Here is a 13244-nt window from a genome sequence, read left to right on the forward strand (position 1 = left end):
CGATGTATCTGGTAGAGACATAGTCTAGCCGCAGATTCCTTAACTTAGAATATCCCCAGGCGTCAAACTGGTCCAGAAAATTTTGTGCAGCACCATTGCGCGCTGGGGGGCGTCGCCGTACGGCTCCACCCTGACTTCGTCCATGGACGTGACGTCAGCAGAGCCATATATGCCCGCCCCGGCGCGCCGACATCAGTTTTCGTCAGAAGACTTTTCCGCGTAATTACGCGAAGCCACCACCAAAAACTGAAAATATGGGAAGTGTGCAGAAAAAGAAAAGAAAAAACAAGGTATGGTGAAAAAACATCACCATAGAAAGACAGTGCCAGGCACCGCATATTGTAAACTGAGGGAGGGAAAAGGACAGAGCACCACTCTGGGAGGGACCCCTTCAATTGTTAAGTCCAACACCTCCCCCAGAGGCCGAAGAAGATGCAGAGCATAGGCAGGATTGAACCCTTGTGTGAGCCTGTGCCACCAGAGGCACAAGACTCACCATTGAGCCATAGCTCCGTGGTGAACCATCACAGCAACCGGCAGAAAGGCTGCAACCACAAAATATGACAGTGAAGAAAAACCAGTCCAGAACCCAGGAGCAAAGACAAAGTACCATAAAGCATCACCCAAAAGGAGACATCAGATCCGAAAAATGCACCTGCCGAATGCAGCATTGTCAGATTCTGCAACCGCTAGACTGCAGGGGAGGCAAGAGACCTCAAGCAGTTGAAGACAGAAGGGAAGAAGCAGACTCACATCGGACAACCCAGGGTAGGGGTTGTAAAGGGCACATGAGTATACCGTCCATTCACAAGAATGGGCAGAGCAGAGCCTTGAAACAGAATGTAGCTTCGCGAGTCGGAGTGAAGAGAAGACGTCACCCCGCAGAGGAATAAAGACACCTAAAGGGAGGCGAAGGCAAGAAGCCCAACCTGAAAAGGTTGTCGCAGAACGGGGAGGACGGGCGGGCGTTAAGGAATCTGCGGCTAGACTGTCTCTACCAGATACATCGTTACCGAAGGTAAGTAACTTGTTCATCTGATAGAGACGTCTAGCCGCAGATTCCTTAACTTAGAATAGATACCAAAGCCATACCCCTAGAGGCGGGACTGCGACTGAACGCCACAAAGGTCCAGAGAGAACCTGGACGTCAATAACATGACCAAAAGAGTGTTGTCAACCAAAGGGCGAAACACAGTGGGGGCAGAAGTGACAGCGCAGCCAACCACCAGACCCCTAAGCCCTGAAGAGAGCAGGGAATCAAGGGGAGCGCTTACCTTTATAAGGGCGCTGGTCGCGGTAGCGGCCTCGGGAACGAGCTCCCTCTGGAGAGGGAGAGCGGCAACGAGAAGAAGCTGGACTGGACAGCCGTGCAGCCAACAACTTCATACGGCGTTCCCGTGGGGACTTCAGCTTCATCTGTTGACAGTCGCCACATTGTTTGGAATCGTGGTGCACACCAAGGCACCACATGCAAATAAGGTGTGGGTCAGTGCCCGACATCTGACGCGCACAGGCATCACAGGATTTGAACCCGGAGGGCATTGCACACTGTTCCGGTACGAGACCAACGGTGCCAGTCAGACATGTGGAGAGCATTGAAAGGATGCCCCTACACAGCCGGAAAGATGCTCATACGCAGCCAGAAGGAACACCAGGAAGCAAGGCAGCAGGAACAGCTGAGATGCGCCCAATAGCAAGAAGGCAATGGGCCGCACAAGCCATGAGGAAGAACATGGTGCAGAAACAGCTTCAAGAAGATGCTGAAACTCGGCCAAAACCAGTCACTAGGGTACGCTCCAAAGTACCCGCATTTACACAGAAAGTGGAACTAGGCCAGGCTACAAACAACGCCAGCCGGCTGTCCGGAAGAGAGAGAACAGTCCCCTCGCAGGACAATTTAGAGGAAAAGACGAGCCTAACAAGGGAGTACTTAGGACCAACTCACGGGTCCTAGACACCAGGAGGAGCGGGATTCAAGGAGAACCATCTCCACGAGTCCGCCACATTTAAGAATGCTAGTGGAACGTAGAAATCCCTGCGCGAAAGCAGCGGGGATGAGGAGATAAAAGTTGGGGGAATAAGCCAAAAGGCTATAACAACCTACAACAGAGAGGTCCAAGCAACTCCCTATTTGGGAGAACAACCCAGAAGGGGCTGGCACCAAAAGACGGACGAGAGGACAAAAGCAAGATGCCAGGCTATGCAAGGTAGATACCACACAGCATAGACCTAGACCCGGAGTCCAAGCACTACAGACAACAGAGCGATGAGACCCTGCGGGACGAAGTAAAAGGAGTTATGAGCTCCAGAGGGAGACCCATAATGAAAACTCCATAGGAGCATACGAAGGCAAAGGCAGACACCTGCCACCAGCCAATACCCCACATAAGGCAAGGGTCAACCCCCGGCAACTAGGGGGGGCGGAGGGGGGGCGGGGTCCTCTTGGCAAAACAGACAGTCAGGGGACTTGAAACAAAAACAACCCAGCCATACGGTTATACAGACAATACAGAGGCACCAACCTGCCTGATAAAAACTGGTCCATAAACGAAGACCGCAACGAAGAAGAAAAGTCAAGCAGTCAGTGGCACGGCAGAATTTCAGTAGCCCTGACAGAAGCCTGGAGATCGCCGAGTCAGCGTGGGATCCAAAAAGGTCTATTCCATTAAATGGCATGTCTTGTAGGCTCTCCCGAATATTATCAGGGAAGCGACTGTCACGCAGCCACACATGACGGCGCAAAGCCCCCAACCGTGCAAGAGCACGGCCCACAGAGTCTGTGGTATCCAGGGAGGAGCGTATTGTAAAATGAGCCATTTCCTTGCCGTGAAGGACAAGACAGAGTAACTCAGGGAGCAATTCCTCCGGAAGGGAAGGGAAAAGGTTAACCACGGGGTCCCAGAGTGCAGAGGATGCACGTGCAAAAATGCATGTAGTGTTTAAAGCGCAGATGGTCGCGCTAGAAGAAGCAAAAAGCTGTCTTCCACATGCATCCAGCCACCTGGATTCCCAGGTGGGAGGACACAAGGGCAAAGTGGAGGAGTCCTGAAACCCAAAGGCCGCCTGAATTACCAATCCCTGAGCGCCAGGGTGGATGGCCAGGCAAAGTGGATCCCCTGGGGCGGGACAGTGCCTACCAGCAATGGCCCGATCAACCGGGGCACCGGAAGAGGATCGTGCCTACGCCCCACGCAGGGCTTCTAATAAAGCACCCCCAAGGGGTAGCACGGGCTCCACGGTAATGGGCTCGAGATGGAGCAGATCCATTAAGGGATCGGGGATGAGGGGTACCACAGGGGGTTGAAATCCGAGGATAGCAGCTGCCCGGTTGATAGTCCGCACATAGGTGGCCCCTAGCCCAGTAGTCACCATAGGAGGGGACAAGAGGCCGTCTGTAGGAGGCAGTTGGAGGCTTATTCTCCCAGTTGCCATAAAGAGCGGGCCTGTGCAACGACCAGAAGGCCATTCCACACTAGGGATCTGCACCAGTGGCCCACGACCAGGGTAAGCAGCAGCCTCCGAAAAGGCCGTAGCGAATACCGGAGTCGCCCGACCCCGCTGAGGGGGACAGAAACGAGGAATCTGGAGGGAGGTCAACCCTAGGCATGGACGCCTGTGTCGATGAACTGATGGACACAGTCGGCGAGGGATGCGTTGACAGCAGCGTCAGCGAGCGCTGTGTCGGAGTCGACCGACGTCAGATGATGCGTTGCCTCAGACGTGGGATCAGGCTTAGAGCTTGGTGTGGGTTTGGACGTCGAGCCAATCATTGGGTCAGACGTGGTGCCCGTTTCCGAGCCCGGCGTCGCCGCTTCCGCCGTCCGTGCAGGAAGCCGCACAGGCCGACGTCAGATGATGCGTTGCCTCAGACGTGGGATCAGGCTTAGAGCTTGGTGTGGGTTTGGACGTCGAGCCAATCATTGGGTCAGACGTGGTGCCCGTTTCCGAGCCCGGCGTCGCCGCTTCCGCCGTCCGTGCAGGAAGCCGCACAGGGCTATGCGTTGGCTGGTGGTGTGAGCCTGGCGTCGAGCCCGGCGTCACCGACGCCGCTCAGGGCTATGCGCTGACTGGCGGAGTGTGCTAGAGCGACCAGGACGGTCTGGGCCATGGCCCAACATCGTCGCCTCGGCTCCGGTGCACACAACCATGGTCGGGGAAGGATCCACCGAAGAGGGCCTGGCCGGAGTACCCTCCGCCTCTGTGGGGCCCGAAGGCACGCCAGGGAGAGAGGGGGACTCAAAGTAGGCCTGAAGCGCCCGGGAGTAGGCCTCCATTTGGGGGTGCATCGCTCCGACTCCTGGAAAAAGAGGGTATGGAGGAGGTGACCTCCGGACGCCCGTAGCGGACCCCTTACAAGAGGAATGGGCGCCAGTGGCACGCCTACGAGAGGTGGACCTCAGTTGACGCTTGTGGCTCCGCTTACCTTTATTAGGGCGCTGGTGCAGCCTCGGGAACTAGCTCCCTCTGGAGAGGGAGAGCGGCGACGAGAAGAAGCTGGGCCGGACAGCCGTGCAGCCAACAACTTCATACGGCGTTCCCGTAGGGACTTTGGCTTAATCTGTTGACAGTTGCACATTGTTTGGAATCATGGTGCACATCAAGGCAGCACATGCAAATAAGGTGCGGGTCAGTGCCTGACATCTGACGCGCACAGGCCTCACAGGATTTGAACCCGGAGGGCATTGCACACTGTTCCGGTACGAGACCAACGGTGCCGAGAATGCCCAAAACAAGGCCAGGAACTGCTGGTTTCCAGGGTCCGCATCGTGACACGGAAAAGAAAACTGAAGACTGCGCCCCAGGTCGGGGCATATACGGCTCCGATGACGTCACGTCCACGGATGACGTCAGGGCGGAGGCGTACGGTGCGCCCCCAGCGCGCAGAGGTGCTGCTGCGCAAAATTTTACGGACCAGTCTGACACCTGGGGAGATTCTAAGTTAAGGAATCTGTAGCTAGACGTCTATCAGATAAGTTTAGTATGCGTTGCTGAGCCTTGACATCAGAGCTGTCAGACAAAGCCAAGAGGAACGTTGTGCACACATGCTATGTGAATCTCCATGAGCCGGAAGATCAGTGCCATCTACTGCGGCCCTAATTAGTTGATTAGCCAATAAAACTCCTTCCTGTGGAATATCCTCAAAGTCCTGCCTGTCTTCTCTGGGGAGTTTTTCTGAGAATCTGGAGAGCGAGTCCCAGAGAGACCGGTCGCAAAGTCCCAGTAAAGCTGCGGCAGTATAGACTTTCATAAATTAGGCCGAAGTGTCGCACATCTTCCTGTCCAAGGAATCCAAGTGTTTGCTATACTTGTCCGGAAGTACAGAGAAAGAGGCCGCCACCAAGTGAGCTTTTTTGGGTGCAGCGATAATTACAGAGTCTGGTGGAGGGTCGGACTGTAGTAATAAAAGGTCTTTTTCCAGAGTCTTGCATTATTTTTAGGTCTCGCTGAGCAAGCGCATGCCCTGCTCTGCAAGACATTTAGTGTGTGGCTCCAGAAAATGCCACCATACGCTTTTGCTTGTGGCGGCCTTGAGCTTGCGGTTATGCACACAAGCGCACGCGAGCCTCGCTCCACCTCTCCAATGCTCGCTATGCCTTTCCTCCCTCCTCTTTTCTTAAGGCACGTGCGGTCTGTAACGCAATGAGGCTCGAGAATACTTCTGAGGGGGGCAGGGGGCAACATGTGTGAGCGTGGTGGCACACTCACGTGAACCCGTCGCTAAGGGTATCCACTCTTTATCTTAAGGAGGCACGTCGGATCTGCATTCCAGGTGAGGGTATGTCGGAGACAAATATATGAAACCGCAGACTGCGTTTGCTGCTGTTCACACATGCAAAGCCCCAGTTACAACCACGACAGCTCGCAGCTTTTACTCATGTGGGAACCGAGAGGTAAAGCCGAGGAGCTCCTCCTTACAGAGGGACGGACCAACACATTGGGACACCAACATTCTGCAGGGTCGGTAGGGTTGGGCAGTCAGTGACGCGTCAGTGCACCATCCCTCCTTTCTGACCAGTCCAGCCCACGCTACACATTCCTTATGAAGTCAGCAATCCCTCCTCCTGGACTCGGGTATAATTAAAAGCTGTTGAAAACATTTCCTGTCATCTTTCATCACAGATTTAAAGGTTTCTAATCTGTTTCCCTCCCTCGCTCGTGCCCCTGGGCACAGTACTGGTGGTGACCCGCACCAAATGGAACCTTGGGGGAGGAAGTGCCGTCACACGGCTGGCATATGAGGATCCGACAGCTCAAAAACTGGCATGACTAAAAAGACATTTTAGCCAGGAAGACCCAATGGGAGCAGTAAAGTGTGTGCAGGACAAGACGGCAACTAAAAACGGTATTAGAAATATTCTCAGGGCAGTTAGGCATAGACTGCTTCTCTGAAAGCTCAGTAGAACCTAATCTTTAAAATACATTTACTTTGCGGATGTTCAGACATTCGTAAAACCAGGATGACTGATTCATAGGGAAATAGCAGAGGCTATTTAATTTAACAGTTATTTTAATTAGTTGCTGACCGTGTATTTACACATCCGAAGCATTTACGAAGCAGCAGAAAAGTTTACTGCAAAATGACATTCAGTGGACACAGGATTACCAGATGACAACCATGTTACTGGTAACAATAAACTCAGTCGACAACCTCTGATTATCTTCCTTACACCAATGTGGGCTAGCAGCCCCCAGAAACCCTGCTACCCATGCCAGCCGCTCACCTGCCCGTGTCTTAATGTATGTTAGATTGGTTCTGTATAGTGCTAATTCACCAAATGAGGCTTCTTGGCACTGATGACTCATTTCGCCCACATAATTGATTCGAAGTTAGACCGGTGGTATTTACTATAAAGCAGTGCTTGAAATGAAAAAAATTGAATTGCAGGTACTCTGTAACTGAATACCTGCTTGTTTCTTGTCTCCAATTAAAAATATCACGTCACTCTTAAGTGCAGGTACTGTCCCTCTCAAAATAAACAAGCATTGGCATAGCCAATAGGTCTCGCCTTTGGGACCTTATAAGTGTTTAGTTATCCAGCACAATATCCTTTGTGCAACAAAAAGTGTTGCATGACTAAACACATAAGGTCCCAAAGGAGAGACCTATTGGCTATGCCAATGCTTGTTTTTAATTCTCACTGGAGCAGCTCAAAGGGAGGCTGGACTGAAAAAAATGTCCACAACTGGTTGGATAAAAGCTGGCGAGGTTCTTGTCCCTGCAGAGAAGACTATGAAGAGGATCTAGTGGAGGCAGGAGAAAACCTTCCTCCCCCGATCGACCTCTGTTTAGACGTGTCACAACATCCAGTCGAAGAATGAGGTTCCAACATGGATTTACGCTTCTCCACCGTGGCTGGAGACTGCCTGGAAGGTACTGGTCGCGACATCGGGCAGCGTGTGGCCACTGGCGACAGAGAAGACTCACTCGACGTTGTACGGCACCTGGTTTCAGCTAACAGTAGTGTATGGCTCAACGCCGATTGTCACCTCACTGACTGAGGTGGAGTATGTCTCAACATCGATGAAGCAGTATGCCTCGACATCTATTGTCGCCTGGTCAACGTTGACGAAGGAGGGTGCCTCGACCTTGAATGATGTCTCGTTTGCATTGACGGAGTTGTGTGCCTTGACATCGACCATTGTCGTTTTGATGCAGACAGTTGCGATGCCGGTCTCAACGACAAATGGCGTCAACTTGCCGTCAACGGAGTGGCCGACAAATGAACCTGGCTTGTCGTTGAATGATGGAGTGGTGATGAAGCCCTACGGCGTTCTCTCGACGGCGTTGACTGACTGCTTGCATAGATGTGTCACCGTCGACAGAACTCTTTTAGGCGAGTCTCTCAACATCGTTCTTGGTTTTTCACCGAAGGAGATGTTGCAGACAAGTGGTGTCCAGTGGGACGCCAAGGGAGAACAAATAGGAATTTTTTCACCTTCGGAAGTTAATCTTGTTCTCTTCTCATGACTGGTTGGAAATCTGCCTCTGGGACTGTACTCCAGGGTCCTGACGGAAGGAGCCTGAAAAAAGAACTAGCCTGTCACCCCTAAAGCATGATGGGATACAGTGGGTCCTGGAGGTCTTAAAAGCACGGTGCCAGTTTTCACCTGTTAAGACTTTTAATACAGCCTGTTGGCTAACAATTACTTGACTTGCTATGCAGTTTTCTCTTCAATAAAGAATGTATTTTTGAACTGCATGCTCTCTTTCTGATTTACAGAAATGCTAGAGCAGGGGTCTCCAACCGGTCGATCGCGAGCTACCGGTAGCTCGCCGACCCTCTGGGAGTAGCTTGCGCTACTTTCTAAATTATAGAGATGTCATTTAAGCATTTTATTTTTTATCCCATCATTGTCTTTGCCAGCTCTAAGACCTTGCCCGCCCTCACACAAACCAGCTGCTCCGATTAGCTGAAGCGAGCTGGGGTGGGCCAAAGAACGCGACGTTGTTCCTGCAGTCACGCGCCACCTGCCTTTTCCAGGCAGGCACCACACTTCATAATTGCCATCTCATCCTCCTGGGAAGCTGCGCAGGACTGGGTAGTGTTCCCCCTGATTAATAGCAGCATAGTTTGAAAAAACGGCTAAGTGCATTGTAAGACCTTTGATTTTAACATCGGCTGCCTCCGCACTTTATATCTGCCTTCGATAATAAAGAGCGGTGGCAGCCGACCCTAAAATTCAAGATCCTGCAGGCAATGAGCTGCTACCACGGCGGAGGGCAATGTTAAAAATCAAAAGTCCTTGCCTGCCCTGAACTGCTTTCACTGACTTCAACACGCTTTAAATTTGCCTTTGTGTTGAAGTCAGTGAAAGCGGCTTAGTGCATGCAAGGCCCTTTGATTTTAACATTGGCTGCCACCGTGCTTTATATCGGACTTCAGTAACAAAGCACGGTGGCAGCAAAGGTTAAAGTCCAAGGTCCTTGCAGGCACTGGGCAGGGACTGCGGTGGCTGGCAATGTTAAAATCAAAGATGGTCTGCATAAACTGCTTTCATTTACTACTACAGCACGCTTTAAATTTGCCTTTGTGTGGCAGTCAACGAAAGCGGCTCAGTGCATGCAAGGCCCTTTGATTTTAACATCGGCTGCTAATGTGCTTTATTATATCTTCTTTCAATTTTAAAGCGCGGTGGCAGCCGATATTGAAATCAAAGCGCATTACATGTACTGACCCGATCCTCCCAAAACAGGCCCTTCACCTCTCTGTCCCATCACTCCCAGTCTCTCCTACACTCTTCCTTTGTGCATAGGCAGCTGCTTGTGTGACACAGAGCTGTGTTTTGCTGCACCACAACTACGCAAAACAAATTGATTTGTTAAGTACTTCTACTGGTGTGCATTTATTAGAGGCAGTTTACAATTTTAGTGGCCGAGATGATGGTAATTTCTTCTTGCGTGGGATTTTTCTAAGCAAGGCTCATGCACTTTGATCCCATTGATGTTCTGTCTTTATTTAGAATGGTTCTTGAGGTGTAACTCAGAAGAATGTTGAATGAAGAACTATGATTTAGAAACTCATGGCCTATGTAGGAGGAAAGCAGGCTGGTGAGTGCAATAGACAACTGGAGTGTGTGAGCGTGCACTAGGTGTGATCAGATTTGGCATTTGTTTTTAAGGAACAAATTCATGCTCACTTGTCGGAGCGTTTTTAGTATTTCATGATGTGCTGGAGTTTGAATTAATATGATCTGTATATTAGATTAGTTAATGTACAAGTACGCTTTATTTCTATTATTTCAATGATATGTAAGGTTACACAAGGGACCTTCTGTTTCAATAATGACATTTTCAATTAAAGTAAATAGGAGCTATAATGCAGACCTCTTTATGCATAGTCACAGAAACGTCTGAGAAATATTAGCTTTCCCCACGGTCTGGGTGGGAGATGAGAGCCCATTTGAAATACCATGAGAATAAAACGTTCTACCAGTGTGCTATTTATTTTTTCATGCTCATTTTCAGAAAATTATGTTTATATGAAAATAATCAAACTATCTTTTTTTGCATGTGTTTGTATTGTTTGTAGGAGAGTCCTACTCAACAGAAGTGTGATAAGGCTGGACTAGATGAATGTATTGTATTCCTTTTTTAATGGATTACAAAGGGTCGTTCCTGGCTAGAACTCGTTATTGATCGGACTATGGAGCTTTCTGTTTGAGGTATGCGCTGAGGGACATTGCCCTATGTTTCATGCTACTATATTATTACTGGAAGTCGAAGAGGACTGCAGTGGGTGCAAGGCTTAGCAGACAGTCTGTTGCTGAACATTGCAGAACTATGCATTTTCTGAAAATGGACTTTGCAGAGTTAATGAAAATCATATGTATTCATTTGTAACATAACCTTTCTCCCTTTGTTTTACTTTTTTTGATAATGAAGAAAGGGGAAGCCTTCTATTGCAGCAGTTTAATAGCGCTTACTAATTGCGGCAATGAAGCACTTACCTACATGGTTAGCAAGCTATGGTATGTGTAGGGTGGGTGGTTCGAAGTGTTTTCTTTGGTTTTTGATCCCATGTTGGAAGTGCTTCCTTGTCTTGCCTGATAAACACCAAGGTGCAGTTATCGTTATCATTATCATGTTATGGGACGCACTGCATAGCAGTGTGGCGAATGAGGTGAGAGACAGATATACAGTTTAGTATGTAATGATTTTCAGTCTGCTGACAGCTTTGAACAGCTCTATAGTTGTATTTTGTTCATACCACAGTATGGGCCATAAAGAAATTAGGCTTAAAGACAATTAAGCAGGGCATGTGAGGTGTCTCCAAAAAATGCGCGAGTTGCTTGGCCTTTAGTAGCTCACGAAGATTTTCACTGATCAGAAGTAGCTCTCACTACAGAAAAGGTTGGAGACCCCTGTGCTAGAGTCTTGTAATTGATTTGTTAAAGTAAAATGCAATGTACATAGGGCATTTTTTGACCTTAACATAGGCTGCATCAATATATACAAATGTCTTTAGCACTGCATACATATTTTTATACTATATATATTTTATATGTGCTCCAGGGTCCCTGCACATAGGCAGGGATATTCAGTGCTTATGACTACTGATGAGGATCTTTTGGAAGAGAATTGGATTTCCCTTGTGGTTTCACTCTAGAATTGATTGTTTGTTCTTAAAAATATCTTTTGTTCATGGAAGATTACTGATGAGGAAAACAAAGCCGCTGCTGCCTTTTATTCACTCAGTGTGCTCTGTTCCAGATTGGGGATAGATCAACAAGGAGGCTGCAATTGAACCAGTCCCTGCTACCCAATCTATTTACATTTTCTGGAAGACATTCAAAAACGTTGGTGAAATTTTTGCACATTACCATCAAGTTAACATGCCAAGATGACAAAATCCACACAGGCCAGAGTCCCTGAAGCTCTGGCGTGGTGGAAGGACTTGCAAGAATTGAGGAAGTAACTTTTAGGTCTTTAAAGTAAAGGAGAGTGGAAACATAACAAATGAAGCAATACATCTAAAGGGAAGTTTAACACGAGAGAAAGAGAGAAAGAGAGAAAGAGAGAAAGAGAGAGAGAGAGAGAGAAAGAGAGAGAGAGAGAAAGAGAGAAAGAGAGAAAGAGAGAAAGAGAGAGAGAGAGAAAGAGAGAAAGAGAGAAAGAGAGAAAGAGAGAAAGAGAGAAAGAGAGAAAGAGAGAAAGAGAGAAAGAGAGAAAGAGAGAAAGAGAGAAAGAGAGAAAGAGAGAAAGAGAGAAAGAGAGAAAGAGAGAAAGAGAGAAAGAGAGAAAGAGAGAAAGAGAGAAAGAGAGAAAGAGAGAAAGAGAGAAAGAGAGAAAGAGAGAAAGAGAGAAAGAGAAAGAGAAAGAGAAAGAGAAAGAGAAAGAGAAAGAGAAAGAGAAAGCACACACACACACACACAATTACTCTAGTATTTGTTTTGTTATTTCATGGTGAAATGCATTGTCCAAATTTGTATGCAACATTTAAAATGTGTAGCGGGCAATGGGATTTTACCCATGTCAAGAAGTGATTGTTCTTGTCCCAACATAGTCGGGTTTCTTATGTTGTGTATATTTCACATTAATATCCTATAAAGTGCAAATCTACACAGCATTACGTATATTTTAACAAAATAAGTAGCGAGTCTAACTTTTAAGAGTATATATCTATCTATACAATTACATCTAAGCCAAACACACTAAAACAAAGCATCACAGCAGCATTTTACAAAGTATACTTTAAATAAACATTGACAAAGATAATAGGAAACAAGAAATGAGCACGCCCAAGTGTTGCATTTCTCCCCACCCGTACTAAATTTCCTAAGTCCCGACGTCAAAGAACAAACCTCATCTTGGAAGCAGCCTCAAACTTCCCAGAAACTCAGAATTTTGGGGTTTGTTTTAAGCAATTCCTTCTTTCTTTGCTTGAGACCCAACGGCTAGGGTGGTCGACCTCAAATCTGGGGAACCAGGTTCGAGTCTCGGCAACAAAGCTAAACATCCTGCGATTCCGGGCAAATCGCCTAATTTCCCTGTGCCTAACAACAAAAAATTAATGTGTCCTTGAATACACAACTGGTGCTCATGTAAAGGGCTCGGATACCTTCGGGTCAAGTTTGCGCTATATAGAACTCAGAAGAAAAAAACTTAATCAAGCCCTTGTTCCTGCATGAATGTATTCTAAATCAACTTAAACATTCAGTGATAGCTCTTCCTGGGGAAAAGACTTCAGCCAACCTCCAGCAGTTATTAACCAATCTCAACTTTAAAACTTCTAAGTAGGATCATGAAAAAAGCCACAAAACTTTACTAAGATCATTATACTGAAGCCCAAAACACAATTCAAACCAAGCAATCTGACTTGAGATCAGATAGGGTTAAGGACGAAGTATTAACAAATGTATGAGAGGAGCTCTTAGTTACATGTTTTAGTAAAAGCTTTCAGCTAGGAGTTTAGTGATCAGTGAAGAGCTCTGTTACTGCAGGATGGCCAGTATGTGTGCTTAACATCGTTGTCAAAAAACTATTCTGCAAAGTACCCTCTAAATTACCTATAAAAATAAAAAGGTGTACATTGACACAAACTTTCATGGCTAGATAGATCAGTGACTCACTTTTCTGCTGATACATGGTACCTCTAACAGACAAAATTCAAAGGCTCCCTGCAACTGGTCATTATTTAGAATGTATGTCAGGTTTCAAATTAACCAGAAGACCATCAACTTACAATTACAAATTCACTCAAACAAACAAAAAATGACAGAGTGCACAGAAGACAAACCAACTG

Source organism: Triturus cristatus, chromosome 7, assembly GCF_964204655.1.
Source record: "Triturus cristatus chromosome 7, aTriCri1.1, whole genome shotgun sequence".
Taxonomy (NCBI): domain Eukaryota; kingdom Metazoa; phylum Chordata; class Amphibia; order Caudata; family Salamandridae; genus Triturus; species Triturus cristatus.